General features: G+C 36.4%; 1 long non-coding RNA gene across 1 annotated transcript in view; it reads left to right on the top strand.

Moving 5' to 3' along the window:
- The window catches only part of LOC141957047 (uncharacterized), an 89,228-nt gene extending 76,844 nt beyond the window's left edge, over positions 1 to 12,384 (top strand). The window contains exon 3 of the long non-coding RNA XR_012633049.1: positions 12,253 to 12,384. This is a non-coding gene — a long non-coding RNA (uncharacterized LOC141957047). The remainder of the gene's footprint in view (positions 1 to 12,252) is intronic.
- Positions 12,385 to 12,839: the final 455 nt, after the last annotated feature.

The raw sequence follows: 12,839 nt of genomic DNA, 5'->3' as shown, positions 1-12,839 counted from the left end.
AAAACCAGTCTGCAGAACTGGGCAGATGAGAATTTTTTATGATCTTGCATTTTGATGTTGCACTGTGGCTTACTGCATTTACATTTGGGTGCCTGTTAGCAAAATCTCAAAGGCAGTGGTTATCCAGAAGCTTATGTGGATGTTAAAGGGATATTCATCTCTGGTAGCTATCTTATTCCCCAATAGAGCCAAAAAGGAACTTGTTAAGTAGGAAGGGTGAAGAGGAGACCTCATACAAGTATGAGCCAATGTTATTTTTAACAGGGTTCTGAATATGAACAAAGTTAGCAGTGTGTTTGTGCATTGATTGTATTCAAGCTACAATGAAGTGAACTTAAAAGCTACACCCATACTATCATTTGTACCTATTGTGTAAAGTTTGACCATAATTTTGTGCTGAAAAGACCTTACAGAGCTAAGAAACATTGTGTCAGAAAGACAGTAAAAGGTGTACCATTTTAATGAGGCAATTTCTTATCTGCTTGTTAATGCCTCTCATCATACTATTTACAAATATAAAGTTATACAAATCTACTATGCAAGTCACTACTGCTATAATCATTTAGGGGTATTCTGTTCCAGCTAGAGGAAAGAGAGATGCACCCATTTTGTGTGTGTGTGAGATTAGGAATAATTTTTTGGTGCATAAATCTGCAAGTTTCTATAGGAGCCATGTGAATGCAACAGCAGGTTCTGATCTCTTAAACTTATTCTGAGGCCCATGTTAGTCGATAAAATATAAGCTAAAGTTGAAAATAAAGTTTTAATTAACAGCTATCATTTCTGAGACTGCTGCTGACAATGACTGCCTTGTTAAAGTGAGTCATTATTTATGAAACTGTAATTAAAGTAATTCTGTGTCAGAAAGATTGGATGTTTTCCTACTTGCCCATTGTTTTCTCCTTGGACACCCACACATGGTCATCATTGCTTTTTGTTATATTCTACATGACAGCTACAGATTCATGTCACCTCACTCCCAATCTTTTCAGTAGAATCAGTTTGCTTGTTTGTTGTTTTTTTTTCTTTAGGAATGGGGAGGGCTAGACACATATTTGGTGATGTGATACTTTGAAAGCCCTTACATAGGCAGGAGACTGTGCCAACTGCATGTTAAATAGGTTGGACAAGCTGAATACAAGAGACTACTGTGGCTCTGCTGTAGAATCGGAGGACTTGGGAGTACAGTCACAGTATACAGGTTCCACTAATCTCCAAAGAGAAGTATCATGCTAAAGAATGGATTGTACTAGGCTATTTGGCTACAGATCTGGATAGTCTACAAGAGAATACAGATGCCATTTATCTCATCAGGAAAAAGGTTTTAGTTGGTTTAAATAGTGAGCCAGGTAAACTAATTTTGGGCATACTTAGGCAACTGATTAAGAAGATCCTGATGAATATTTTACTGCCAAGGAACTGGCTACTGTGAGCAGTGTCTCTTTTGGTTTGTTAATCTGTATCACCTTGTCAAACTTCAGTGAATATCCAGTTCGGACTGATGCTGAATGGCATCACACAGATGGGCTGGGCTGGGAGATAAGCACCACTGCTTTCGGGCTCATTGCAGGTGCCTGACTGGCCATTTCTGTGTCTTACCGAAGGGTCATGCTTGAAAGATGTCTTTCTTTTTCAGTCAATAACACTTCAGTATCTTGCAAGAGTTGTGAGTGTCTCTAAATTAGACCCAACTAACCTATCTTCATTTTATTTCTGTAAACTACCTTATGCATGACAAATTAGTTGGCCCTGGTTATAAAACTACACAGGGCATGCAGTGGTTCGAAAAAAAATGATAAAAAGTTAAGTTTCTTCCTCCTGTCATAGCTGAATTGCATAAACAAATCGGTGCTAGGCCACTGTTACTGTTCAGTACAAGGAATGGGCTCAATCTGATGCCCCATGAAATGAACAAAAAGACTCTGGCCCCAACAACCCTTCAGTTAATCTCATCCTGCAGACAGCAGACAGGTAAAAAGAGCTTGATGATTCCTCATGACTTACTCTTCTGTAGTAAATAAGTATATTTTATTTTGGGGAAAATAGAAGGCAAGGAAGGGAGGAGGGAGGGCAAACTGATTCTACTGCAGGAGAGAGTAAGTAGACAAAGGATATTATAAAAAAAAGTGCTGGCTAAAATAAAGTTTCTCCTTATATAAATCATTCTGTTTGAATAGCTACCATTAATTTCAGTGAATTAAGCTACTTTAATTAATTACAGCCAGTTTTATACATGTTTTCAGTGTCTTTCAAAACACTTCATACAGTGTTTTGCTGATCAGTAATGAAGATTGTTAAAAAAACATTTGCTAAGTGTGTTATATTACATCCTGACACTTGTGTGCTGTTTTAAAAAATCATCCTGTCACAGAAGGACGCTAATGACTTAACAACCTAAAGCTTGCCAGTTTGTGAAGCCTTGATGTTTAATCTAGATAAATTTGCTTGTTTGTAGAGCTGTGTAATGAATGTGTGCAGGAGAGTTATGGTCCTACACAGCTATTAGCTCTACTTTACATAAATATTATGTTTTATCAATGGACAAATGCATCACTTTATACAGCAAAGTATCACAGAAAAAAATGTAGAATTCTAATGAGAGCTTTCTGCTGTATTTTTATGGCATATTGGATGTTTATAGGATACAGTATAATTTTTCATAAAGCTTCATGAGTCATTGCAGCAAATCATTGTTTTTATACAAATCAAAAATTTCCTGGCTTGGGAAATTTGAACTTTCTCAGATATTACTAGTTTATTTACTTTGAGGAAAACTGTTTCTGACTGGATATATATTAAAATAGTAGTAGTTCTGTTCTACATATGTAATAAACATGTTTTTAGAAGAGCTGTTGGTATGGGTGTTAAAAGTATGTTTCTACGAACTTGGTCATAGGAACAGAAAATCACAAACAAGACCATAAGTGAAAGATATGACAGGGGAGGGGTTGTGCTTTAAAGTGTAAATTGAAAATGCCATTGAACTTTGCATCAGAACTTTCTTAATTTTAATTTAGAATATAAAAAAATCGTCACTACTGTGTAATATACCTCTAGATGTATTTGCACACTTGAAGACATAGAAGACAATATTTTTATTTGTGAGGTAATAGTCTGAGAAGGAAAAAAATGCTAGAGGTGGATGAATTGCTTTTGCAGGTAGTAAATTTATTAAAAATGCAGCTTAGTGAAGGAACAAAACTTCTTATGCATTTGGGCAAAGCTGGTGAAGAGATGACCTTAAAAAGAATGAAGAAGATAAGAAGATTGGGGGGGGGGGGGGGGGGGGAAAAATTGCTTGCAAGTTTTCTAAATTAAACAATTTAGCTTTTCATTTTGAAACATTTTCCATTTGAGAATGACTTTATCTTCTATGAAACTGAATTTTTAAAAGGAAATGAAGCATAGTGCTGAGGGATATGGTGTAGTTGGGAACTGTCAATGTTAGGTTAATGGTTGCACTGGATGATCTTCAAGGTCTTTACCAACATAGACGATTCTGTGAAAACTATAAAACATAAATTCTTTGAGGATAATGTAAAGTAGTGAAGGAGAAAAGATTAGGAGGGCTGGTACGGTGCAGATAGGAAACATTCATGACTCTCATGGCTTTACTTATATGATGTTCTCTGTTATTCATGCAGCCTTAGTAAAATATCCTGTGGTTGAAATTCTGGTTGTGTTACATCTGTGGGAGTTTTGTCATGAATTTGAAAGGATCTATGATTTCACTCTCAATCTTTATATCCTTAAGTAGCATTTCTGCACTTATTAAATATAGAAGGAAAAACTGGGAGTCAGGAAGGCAGAGACATGAGAGTAAGACTTTTTGAGATGGATGGATGGATGAGGACGATGTTCTTCAAAAACAATTAGAGCTTGATATAAACCTTTCCATTTCTCCAGTGTCCCTTCCTAATACTGCTTCCTCTTGATTCATTACCTTTCCTTAGTATTTTCCTGCAAGAGAAAACATTCAGTAAGTTCTGCAGTGAAACGTGCCAAAAAATATTCACGAAGTGCTCTAGTTCTGCTGCTGCATCAAACACAATACAAGGAAGTGGCTCACAAAATGTTCTCTCTTTCTAATTACTCCATGCACTCCAATTCTCGATCAGGTATTGAAAGGTAGTAATGTCCAATGGACGAGGGAAACTTTTCTAAAACATTATAGAAATAGGATGTTACTTGGACAACAAAAATTAAACTGTGCTCTTGTCTTCAGATCTCTGCTTGTGATTAATTTATTATTTTGTTCTCAGAGAAAAGCAGGTATTGAGTGGATCTGAAATACACATTCAGTGACGAACCCAGCAAAACTTCTGAACACGTCTATACCTGGTAGTTAATATTACAAATACTGTAAAAGTGGAACTTAAATGTTCACTAATTTTGTTTATAGTTCTTCCTGGGTGGATATTGGCACACTTATGGCTTGGTACTATGTATGCAAATGGGAGACCAGGCCATCTGCACAAATTTCACACAGAAATCCACGTTTCTTCATGCAAAAATATTTAGTAAAAAATTCAATAACAGATTTGAAATCCTTTTAAAGGTCTATGTATTTGGTATCAATCTTGTATGATTTCTTTGTCCCCACAAAGCCTTTTTTTTTCTGCAGCTTTCTCCAACTCTGAGTAGAATAAAGATTCAACACTAATTGTTTCTGAGTGGTTTAAAATACTTTAAACACAAATTATTTGCATTCAAAGCCTCGATCTTTGTTCTCAAGACCTTAAAAATGCCAAGAAAAACAGAATTTCTTGTCATTTGTTTTCACCTACATGCATCAGTAGCATCCAATTTCCAGAAATTATTTCTGTTTCAACCTCTTTTAATGGAAGAAACAGGCAATTCTGTAATTTTCATCACTTGCTATTTGTGGATTAAGGGCCTTGACAACCCACTATAATGGTTAGACTATCCTGGACATTTTTAAAAGTGACCTGTCCTCGAAAAGTCTTACCTTTGCATTTTTATAGTTTCAAAGATGATGATGAGGGTGATGATAGTAAAGGAGTTAATAATATGCCATATGTATTATGCAACTTTAAAGTGAACCATAGCATGACCTACTCCATGAAGCCTAAGTAAGCAGAGACTTTTCTGTTCTTAAAGAAAAACTTGCATCAAAAAAGAACATCCAGACAAGAAACAAAAGCCTTGGAAAAAAAAATCCTGTTTTTTCATATGGCCTATTGAATTGCAACCACTTTCCTCTGGAATTAGTAGTGATCTGACACTGGCATTCCTAGTAGGTTTTTCCACAGTGTAATGTCAAAACAAAACAGAACTTTCTGCATTGCAGATGAAGCTTTTGAAGTGTAGAGAGATTTAAGTGATTTTCAACTCTTTTAAAAAGTCATTACAATTTTATATAAAATATGGCTATATTCGCAAACTTCGAGGATCTTATGCTTTAATTCTGGCTAATCTAGCCAGGTGCAAAGACATTGCTGAGCATCTCTTTTGCCCAGTGATTTACTTAAGATTTGAGTGCACAAAGTGAAGAATCAGGCCTTATGTTTGATCATTATTGTCTATTAATTACAAAGCTCCATTTTCTTCTTTCTGATCAAAAGCCATTCAGATCTCTGAATTGCCTCCACCAGCTCCTTGGTGATGCTCTCTTTCCTCCTTGCCCTCACCAAGACCATGCAGAATGCTACACACACTTGTGTGACATAACTACTGCTCTATAACCTGCAGCCTTCCACTGATTTCTTTTGCATCATCTTCTGTCCACCTTCCAGTGTCCTAAAAGGTCATGGCACTGTCAGCCTAACCCCAGGTAAACCATAATTAAAGAATTCTTTTCTATGGCCGTGATGTCCAGTAAAGGGCTTCACATTATAAAGAAGTAGCATTTCCTATTGATGGAGCCTGAGGTGAAAGAGAACCAATAATCTCAGAGCCCAGAGCCACCAATAACCTCCAGGCTAAGGGTAATGTTTATAGCACTGTCTTTTTTTGTCATGTCTATCAGTTCACCCTTACTGGTTTTACTGAGTGAAGGTGGTGAGGTTTTGGTAGGGGGGAGCTGCAGACATATCCTCTGTGTGAAGAAGCCAGGGTCTGGCTCCAGGTTGGACACAGCCCATCCCAGCTCCACAATGAACCCAGTGCAAGACATAACTGAGTCCATCAGTGATGCTGGTGGTACCTCTGTGAAAGCATATTTAAGAAAGGGAAGAAAATGCTGGAGGGGGAGACGAGGAGGGGAAGATGCGGAGGGAACAAAAAGGAGTGAGAAACAGCAGAAGGAACACCAAGATAAGAGGTGGAGAAGGAGGACGTGCTCTGTGGCAGAGCAGATATTCTTGAAGGGAATGCAGCCCATGGAGGACCTGCAAGGGAGCAGAGAAAAAGTGAAGGAAGGAGCAAGGGAGATAAATGGATAAATGGACAGTAACAAGAGGGAGGAGAGGAGTCTGAAATCAAGCTGAATCTGGGAAAGGAGGAGGGGTGTATTTTCCCCACATGTTTTAGTTTGTTTCTTTTTTGTGTGGCTTCTTTTTTCTCCCAATATCTGAATAAGTACTCCAATATTTACATACATTGGCAAAAGATTAAGTTAAATTCCCAAGCTGAGTCTGTTTTTTCCTGTGACAGTAATTGGGAAGTGATCTCCTTGTTTTTATTTCATCCCACAAGTCTTCTTGCTCACTTATTAATCCTATTTTTAGCTTCCCTGTCCTGTTGGGGTGAATGAGTGAGCAGCTGGGTGGGTGTTTGGCTGCCAGCTGAGGCTAACAACAGTTCATCTGTCTCCATGGGCAACCTGTCAGTACCAAAGTGCCAACAGCAATCGGGAGCCACGCACTTTCAAATGAACATGGCCACGTGTTTATGAACAAATAAAGGATCTCTCATACTGTCATATCAGCATCCCTGGGACAAGCTGAACTGAAGATCTTCTGGTGGTCAAGCTTTGTCATTCAGAAATTCTGCAGAGACTGCTTGCTTACCTGACTACACTTGTTACCCAGATCTGAAAACTGGCATAAGCCAAATCAAGTTCTTCCTGAAGCAACTTGTCAGTCTCCTGGTACTCTTTCTCTTGGTCCACATCTCTGCTCTGCAGAGTGTCTAATTTAGTTTCTCTTTTGGTAACTATCAATGGCTGTCGACTGTTTTTATTTTCTCTTAAAGCTATTCCTAAATTAGCCTGTAGTATCTTCCTTGGAGTGCACATGTAGCAAGTGTCCTCCTTTCTTCCACCATCAATAAGTAGGCATGACTGTTACACAAAACTCTTATCAGAGCTGATGCTGCCAAAATCATTCTGGTTTAGATTTCTCATTATCTTAGACATGAAAACATGACTCATTTTCAGACTATTTTTTTTTCTCTTTTCTTATTTTATCTTATTTACTTATGATTTGTATAATATTTGCTTTCAGGTTTTGGATTTCTTTAACAAATAAAGCAGTAGAAGAAGAAAATGCCACATTTTTTTTTCAAATAAAGGCTATCAATTATTGCATTATGCGCCTTTATTGTTATGTCTGTGGAAGGCCATAAAGAATGTGTTTTATGATTTCCAGTGTCTCCTAGCAGATGGCATTAACTCTTTAATATGTTTTCAGAAAGCTGTCATTGAAGATCATTAGTTGCTCACAAAGTCGAGGCAAAAAAAGAAATGTAACCATTTGGCTAAGGAAGGTCTAATCTCTCTTTCTCTCATTTCTTATGATCTCATTTTCCCAGTTGTCTAGCTTTTAAAATTCCAGATCTGAATTTCTAAATTGAAACAAGGGTAAATTACTTCTGAGGTTCATACTAACTTTATAAACAAGTTTAAAAAAAAAAAAAAAAAAAGGCTCAGTAAAGCTGAGTAAAGCTTACTTATTTTTCTTTAGTTGGTCATCCTTTACATCAGCTTTTGTGATTGACACTTGCATGTGTACAAAAAGAATGAGGAAGATACAAAATTATTTCCATTCCTTCACACACTGCCTGAACAACCTTCATCCCAGCATAAAATACACTGCAACAAATCAGTGTTAACAAAGTTCTGGTTATATCTGGGCTCAGGTTCCAAAACAATTCTGAAGTATACTTTTCTATTTTACTTCTGGCAGTCACAGAAGAATATGATCTTAAAAGTATAAAACAAGAGCTAATTTGAGATAGCCACAGGTCTCTAGTCTCTAATAGAACAAAATTAAAAGGGAGTGACTTCCAATTATGTGCAATGTGTAGGAATCGGGTATTTTGCTGTTGAATGACTATCACAGTCTTTCTTTACTGTTACTTATGGATAGTCTTTCTCTTCTTCCCTTTATAGTGTTCACAGGGACACTGCAGTTCCACCTAATAAGGAGCCACACTGAGGTGGGATGATCTAATTTGCTATTTTCATTGAATCAGATTCTAGAAATTGAACAAAATTATTTTTCTTCACTTCACCCACATTCTTTTCTCACTCCTTTTCCTCTCTTTTTTTTTTTTAATAGACAGCACCACACCAAATAGAACATGGTTTTGAAAAGATTATTCTAGAAGTACTGAAATTGATCTATCTTGCCATTTTTATTCAATTTCAAATTTTGGGTTTAGAAGGCTTCACAATACAAGATAGAATTATGCCTGAAGATGCCTTCTCTCCTAAAGAATGTCCAATTGCTGAACAATATATACTATTCACAAGTGATCTCTTGCAATTGCCATAAATAGCTCTTACATTCTGTTCATCTATTATCACTCAATACTGAATTAATAAAGCTTGAAACTTTTAAAGGAACTATATTTTGAATATCTTGCTGAAATGATAGATCCATAAATCTTAGATAATCTGGAGTTTCATCATGCATCCTTGAAGTAGACTCTGTTACCTGGAAAGTTTCTTCTTTCTTTCTTTTTCTTTCACTGTAGATGAAATATCTAAGACATTTAATTCTTTTAAATATGGTAAAATACATAATAGAGACAGAGTCTGTGAATTTCACATATATGTTAGTATTTTACATTGTCCAATGCCCAGGAATTTCAGTGTGAGTGGAGATGTCATCTTACATACAAACTTACCCTAACATAACTGTATTTTTTGCTAGTGAAGTTACCTCTAAGACCTTATGATGCTTGTAAATCTTGATAATGATGACCTGAGAGACATTGTTAGTATATTCCAGATCATGAATTTTACAAAGCTACCCATCAAGTAGCTGCTTTGCTATACAGCTTCAGGATTTGCGAGAGGAGGAATTAACTGCATGATGTGACTAAAGACAGCTAATTCAAAGACCATCAAACTCTCTGAAACATGTAAAAAAATCATTAAAAGCAAGGAGGTTGAAGAAAGTTGTGATTTCTCATAAATTTTATTTACACAATATAGGAGGCAACAATCATCTGGTCTGGGGGGGAAAGAAAAGGAAAAAAAAAAAAAAAGGTTTTAAAAAAATATATTGTAATGGTGCTTGATGCCTTTGATGAATTCAATACTTCCAGGAATCAGCTTTGCTGTATCTGTAGATTCCTGCATCTAGCTTATTGAGTGATAGACACTCATACTGATGAAAAGATTTCATGACTCATACATGATTGATAGCCAGCTATCAGGATGAAATAAAACATAACTTTTTTGGAGTCATACAACAAAGAAAAAAATAGTTTTTGTCTCATCGGCATTAATTTCGGTTAGAGATGCTGTTTATTTCCTATTTAGAAGGACAGAAACACACCTGTAAAGTCTGAAATCCCAGTTCAAATGACAACCAACCAAAGCCCCTAATTTCCTGGATGGGCTTTCTTATTTGCAATTATAAGATTAGTAATTCATAACAAATTAGAATGAAGATTGGAGGAACAGGCAAGTAACAAAAATCTCAAGCTGATAAGCACTAAAATGGTGTGGGTAACAGAGCACAGTATTTGTGCTTAATAGAGTATAGATATGTATGTCAGCCTGAATCAAGAGTGACTGAAAACTGATACCAACTGTGACTCTAATGTCAAATCTCAGCTATGTTTCTACTCTGCAGCCTGGGAAAAGAAAAAGAAAATAAACAGATGTCCTTAACTGACCATCAGGACTGGGATGCCCTTGGACATATGTGTTCACTGCAGAACCTATCAAAGTGTTCTAGTGACTCCTTGATTAAAAATGTGGTTATACTTTGCTATTCTCCTTCTTGTCTCTAGCAGCTCCATGGGTAGAGAGAGGGCTGTCAGTACATTTAGCAGCTTTAATGATCAGTAAAGGTGAAGACTGGGGAGTGCTTGGGAAGGGAGAAAAACTAGTCCTTAAGGTTTGATACATTTCTTATTTTACTTGTTTAATTTTGTGCCAATATGAATAAGATTTTTAATGAAAGTTAGCAGGTGGTTTTGTTTTTTTTTTTCTCCTTGCTGGGCTTATTTTCTCTCGATGTATAATCTGGAATGCCTGTTTTGAATTTCATGCAAAAGTCCCAGAACTACACATTAATCAGGCAGCTAGATTAAATGGGGCTTGAGTTATAGTGCATTAATCTGTTCTGGATAAACCTTGAATGGTGTGATTGAGAAATTAAATTAAAAAAAAAAAAAAAGATTTATCCAGTTTGGGTAATATGTCTTGATATCTGTGAAGCCACAGAACTCATGAGAATTGAAAGAATCTGTACTAGGAATCGTCTCTGGAAAACAGGTACAGGTGGGTGGTTAAATGGATGTCTGCTCTTCTGCATTAATGGAGGGTCGTAGGATTCAGGTCCCTCACCTTGATTTGAAAATATGAGTAGATATTGGCATGGGTTTTTTAGTTACACCTAAGTGATTTCAGACATTAGCTATCATCTTTATCTTCCTGTGTTGCTATTTTAAGGGATATCTTATCTTCAAGCACAGTAAGTAATTAAACCCTCTTGTATTTGTACATATGAACTCATAAATGCAAGGAAAAACTCTGGCTATGGTTCCTGTTTGCCCTGCTCTCTGCACGCTCATTTATCTCAGTGCAAAAAAATGAAGCACATGGATGCAAAGCAGGGTAGTCTTTTGCACCAATATGAATGACTACACAGGTGATGAAAACAAAGACATATCTGAACATAAAGGTCCTTAACTTTAATTTTACTTCTTCTTTCAGGGTGTGGGTTTGCTGGTTTTTGGGCAGGGCTCATGGTAGAGGATGTAATCAGAGTCAGAGATGAACATTGTGGCACTTATTAAGTCTATTCACTTTCACAATCACTGACTAGTTTCATATTTTCAGCTGGGAACGGTCAGCTTGTATTTCAAAAAAATCTTTCATCTTTTTGACTCCAGTCCACTCTGTCTTGATAATCTTACATCCTTTATTTATAGGTATAGTAAGCAGTAAATAAAGAGAACATACTGTGATTTTGTCCTATAAAAAGAAAAATAAAGGAGAAAAATGCAGGGTGGGTAGGTCCACGATTTTTGGAAGAAAACTTATTTTGGATTTCATTTATAAGGGGAAAGACATCCAGACAAAAACAAGTTTTATGGAAGCAGTGTGTTCACAGACAACACAATTTATGTAAAGAAAGTTCAGAAATCCATAATAAATAGTTTCTTCTGAGTTTTCAGCCCTTTTGCCTCATATAGAAAAGACCTGGATACTTCTTATTTATAAACTTTAAAGAAGAACATAAATCTCTAAAAAATGGAGTCATGAAAGAAGGGGGTGGAAAAACAGTCCTAAAAATGTATTCATGAACACAAAAAAAGGTAAAAATGAATTTGTTATTTACTGCAGCTCAGAGGCAGCAATAACTAATACACTGGAAATTTACCCATTTTATGCATCTATTTTGCTTGCTTTACTACTCTGCTGCTCATAAAAAGAGCATTTATTTCAGCAACTGTCATGTCACTTGGCATTTATGTGATCTCTGAGCTATGTGTGAAAATGCGCTTTTTTTCCAGTTCCAATTTTTATTGAAAAGTTATTTATTTTATAAATTGGTATCAAGGTGATTTGTTCTCCTGTCTAACTAGTTTTACTATTCTACTTTTATTATGTTCATTCTTATCACTTGGGAATCAGAGTCATAAATCATTTGGTTTTGTTTTTCACATCCTGGTTCCTACTATTGTGCTTGAATTTCATCCTCTGTGAGCTGCTGTCTTAATTTCACCTAGCTATTAACTGGGAGATTAAAAAGCATACTTTTTTATCCTTATACATTTTGAGGCACTTTGGATTGACCAGTACATTTTGTTTTCAGCTGGTCTTTTGACAATGTACTCCATTGTTTCTCTTTGCTATTTTCATGATCTCTCATCTGTGTACTGCAGACCTCCACCCAGGGGTCAGAGTCGTGACTGGCACCACTCACATCTACAATGGGGACCCTACCTGTCCTGTACAACTTCCAGTGTCAAGTGTGGGATGAGATGCTTCAGATGAATGAAAGAACTAGACAAAGATAATACAAGGTAATCATTTCCTGATTAATCACTCTCTGAGCTAAGGTCCCTGGTGTCTGTTCTGGCTGTTGCAGAGATGTACTATGGTGCCATATCTCTCCTTTGAAATATCACAGTTTTGGAGGTTGTCCAGCAATCACCTAGAGGGAGTAAAGATCAGTAGATAATCTCCTGAAGGCTCACAGTAGTTTCCAGGAGGTGTTCCTAGCTACACCTCCAAAGATACCAACCAAAAGGGAACTAGAAGATTAACTAACTGCACCAAACATTTAAAATTTAGAAGGAGAAACAATGTAAAGGCAGCTGAAGGGATAGTTTGAATTTGCTCAGCTGCAGTCTTCTTTTAACAAACCTGTCTTTCTAGAAAAAAACCCAACCAAACCCATACATTTACTCAACTATTAAATGAACCTCCAGGTCAAATTATCTGCTCTTTTGTTGTTGCTGTCAGCATA

This window comes from Athene noctua, chromosome 2, assembly GCF_965140245.1.
Source record: "Athene noctua chromosome 2, bAthNoc1.hap1.1, whole genome shotgun sequence".
Taxonomy (NCBI): domain Eukaryota; kingdom Metazoa; phylum Chordata; class Aves; order Strigiformes; family Strigidae; genus Athene; species Athene noctua.
The sequence above is the reverse complement of the archived record's forward strand: the minus strand, read 5'-3'. Positions and strand labels throughout refer to the sequence as shown.